The following is a 4,190-nucleotide window of genomic DNA, read 5'->3' on the forward strand; positions in this document are numbered from 1 at the left end:
AATGAGATGATGTAGGAGACTGCTTTAAAATACTCTTTAAAGGAGGGGCACCTGCGTGGCTCAGTCAGTTAAGCATCGGCTCAGGTCATGATCCCGGGGTCCGGGGGTCTAGCCCCGCATTGGGCTCCCTGCTCAGTGGGGAGCCTGCTTCTCCTTCTCCCTCTGCTCCCCCTGCTTGTGCTCTCTCTCTGTCAAATAAATAAATAAAATCTTTTAAAAAATACTCTTTAAAGGAGTATTTTGCTGGACTTTAAAATAGTCCAGCAAAAAAAAAAAAAAAAAAAAAAGCAGGGGAAAGTTGGGGATGGAGGCATTTAGAATGAAAACAAATTGATGGTTGTTGCAGTGGAGTGATGGGTCCATGGGGTTTCTCTGTACTATTCACTCTATTTTTAAGTAGTCTTAAAATTTTGAAGATGATGATGATGGTGATGATAAGAGCAAGAAGAGGCAAAGAGGAAGAAGGGCACAGACTATTCCTCTCAGTAACTTGGCTGGGAAGGGAAGAAGTGAAACCATGCAATGGATAGCAGAAGCACAGAGACATAAAGGAGTTTTTTGTTTTTGTTTTTTTTTTGTTTTTGTTTTAAAGATGAGACACTAGAGCACATTTATTGGCTGAGGGAAAGCACAAGAGAAGAGAGTACAACTTAGCCATTGACACAAAACTGCTTCGTAAGAAGCTATCCACAATATAATGGCTCCCAATCATTTATGGTCAAGATGTGTAGATAGGTGGACAGTCAGCTGATGGTAGACTGATTGACACTGGGCTCAGGGGGGATGACTCAGCTTTGTTCTTCACGTCTCTCTTCTCCCTAGCACAGGCTAAAGCAGAAATGTCCTCCTGGGGGCTATGCCAGAAGCCTAAGAGAGCAACACACAAATTCTCTTGAGGCCTAGGCTTGGAAGTGGCACACTGTCACTTTTAACTTACAAGCCAAAGCAAGTCACACAGCTGAGCTTAGCATCAAGGAGAGAGAAAATATCTCCAGCTCCCTTCATGGGGGGAACAAAGTCCCACGGCAAAGTGCATAAAAAGCTGAGGCTGGTAAATGCAATTTTCTAGCTAGAAGAGGCATATCAGAATTCTGTGTTAACCTTTTGGCTTGACTTACAAGATGCATAGTCTTATCCTTTCCAGGCTGAAGCTGTTTGGGTTTGGGGAAAAGAGCTTGAACCTCAGGTGGGCCCAAGATTCTCTTTCAGGAGTCATTAGCCATGGGGAGTTAAGGGGCCAGATTGTAAAATCAGGGCTGAGCCAAAGCCCTTGGAAAACCGCAGTCACAAGGGCAGAAACTCAGAGTCTCATAGAAGCTGATCTAGAGAGAAGAGTGGAGAAACAGACAAGGATGACCAGAGACCTGCGACTGTGGGGGCATGAAGCCTGGGGGAGAAGGGGGAAGGGAAAAACGCGTGCACACGCAGGCACACATGCACTCATATGCATACACACATGCACTCATATGCATACACACATACATACGTGCACACACCCAGGCATACACCTACACAGGAAACAAGGAGTTTCCTGGAGTCGTCTAAGAGATGCCGGAGAGAGGCTAAGGAGGGCAGCAGACCCAAGTAGCGACAGTCAGACTGAGAAGCGGACTGTCTGCGGATGACTATGATCCTATGAGGTCTTTCTGCAATCAGTGCAGAGAGGTTCCCTTGAATGCTTACCCTAAATCTCTTTTCAAGTAGATTAGTTTGAGTGTTCCTTGCACAGAAAGATTCCTTGATGAAGACATTCATGTAAAACTTTTCAGGTTTCACACAATACTTCATAGCTGTGCTCATTTAACTAACAAATAATGCGTGTAAGTCACCTTGCTATTGAGGATTCAAAATATGATCCAGTCTCTGCCCTTATGGAGATTAAATCAAGATCGGGGAAACAGGAAATTATAGCCTGAATAGTTAAAGATAACCCAGACATTTGAAAACTTTCTACTCAGTGCCATAGAAGGAAAGGGCTACAGAAGTTCAAAGGCAGAAAAGATGGGTGAGGGCTGCAGTAATCAGGTAAGGCTTATCTAGAGGAAATAGGACCTGATCTGTCCAGAGCAGGAAGGAGCCTGGTGGGGGGCTGAGCTCAGGGCCCCCATTTCCCACCTGAATGCTGTTACCTGAGCTGCAAGGCATAATAGCCAAGAGGACTGAAAATGCTTTGCAATTACCAGTCTTGCACACTTAAACCTATAAAATCTCAGATGTTTTAGGGAGGTATGCTGGCAGCTGCATGACAGGCTGTTTTAGGTGTCTAGGTCCCGAGTCCAGAAAAACAAGACAGAGCGTGAGAAGGGGAATGGATAGGACAGGCATAAAAGTCAGCTAGGCCAGTGATGGGCAGAGGAAGGAGGAGGATCAGGGACTCTTGATTTCACTGGAGGCCCCAGGTGTCATCATTTTCAAAAGTGACTCTTACGTGCGCAGCCAGGGTTGAGAACCACTGTTCTAAGATTTCATGAGTAGGAGACAGAATTCTACCACTGTTGACAGGGCAAGAGAGGGAAGGAGGTATAGCCAGATGGAGGAGGTAAGATTGATTGCTTGGTGTTAAAATAAAAATAAAAAAATCCACTTGTCATTTAGAAATGTGGGCATTGGAAAAACGCACTGGGGAATAAACTGCAGAAAGGAAGAGGTGGAGCAATGGATTTGTTCCCAGGAAAGAAGGAGACAGAAGGAAAAACGCATGGCCTGGATCCTATTAGCTGCTTTATATGAAGTGTTGCTGGGAAAACTGAAACTTGGTGGTCAATGGGCCTAGCACAGTGGCCTGTAATAAACAGAACTGTTGGTTCACATAATCTCATTCATTCCAAAAACGATTATAACAGGTGTGTATTATTTAATAGTCCACTTGAAAGGTGACAAAAGAGATTCAAAGAACCTTATCTAAACTCCTACAGTTTAGAACCCAAAGTTAGGTGTAGTGGGAGGTTCTCCCACCACAGTACATCGTAGCAGAGGGCTGAGAAGGAGAATGTGGGTACTGAGCTAAGAAGGTGGGAAGAACTAAAGAGAACTAAAGAGATGGGAAAAGTCAAGAAGGCAGGAGGAGAGCTGTGGGCACACTGTATGGGGTCAGGAGGCTAAGGGAGTATCTCGAAGAGTACCATGTCCAGGGTGCAGGGGGCATGAGCCAAAACCAACACAAAGGAAACCATTTAAGACTCTCTGAGTTGTGGGAGGGAGGGATGTGTGTGGACTTGTTCCATGGAGCGGGGCTAGTGCAGCAATCAAGAAAAGCAACAGGTGGACCCACGTCCCAGACACCCTCTCACAGTCCTCATGACCCCCTGAGACAGGCATTATTATCATCATCTTCACTGTAAAGATGAGGGGACTGAGCTCAGGAGGGAGTACTATGTGAGGAGCCCAGATCAGGGCTGGCCAGTAAGCCCTGGCTTATTTTCGAAACTGCACTTCTCTGCAGGAACCTGTTCGTCACCCTCTGACAAAGACCTGTTTCATGATTTGGAATGATGCAAGATGTGAAAAAAAACGCACCTGGCAGAACATCAGACAATCCATCCCGTCATTGTTACTCTCATTCAAGGACAGCCGTTAAACATGTGATCCTCGTAAACCAAGACACCTATATTCATTCAAGTCTCTCAACAGCGCTTCTCAAATTTTAATGGGCATCGCACCACCTGGAGATCGCTCTGATTCAAGTAGGTCTGTGGTTCTGATTTCTAATGGTGCTGCCGGTCCGCAAACCACACTTGGAGAAGCAAAGACCTTAGGGCAGTGGTTCCCAAACTTTCCTGCAGACCGGAATCCCTGGGCGCGTTTCCAGAACTTCTGATTCCTGTTTCCTACCTCCAGAAATTGTGGTTTAACTGGTCCGGGGTATGCTCTGGGTTTGGAATTTGTAAAAGAACTCCACATGATTCTAACGTGCAGACAAGTTTAGGGAGCATGTAGAAAGCATACGACCAAACATATCCATAAAGAAGACAAACCAATAATGTGAAGACAAATTAATTTAAATTATGCACGGCTAGTGCTTTGCAGAGGGTGGTGGCGGATGGGAGACAGGTCACAAGCCAGCTGTGCCTCCTGCTCTGTAGTGCGGCTTAGGTAAGGGCGACTCTCGCCCGGGAACGGGAAGCCATGGCCCCCAGAGCCGCGCGCGGGAGGGGCGCCGGCCCGCGAGCGGCTTCCCGGAGCATGCGCGA

The sequence above is a fragment of the Leptonychotes weddellii genome, chromosome 3, assembly GCF_054177405.1.
Source record: "Leptonychotes weddellii isolate Sample4059 chromosome 3, ASM5417740v2, whole genome shotgun sequence".
NCBI lineage: Eukaryota > Metazoa > Chordata > Mammalia > Carnivora > Phocidae > Leptonychotes > Leptonychotes weddellii.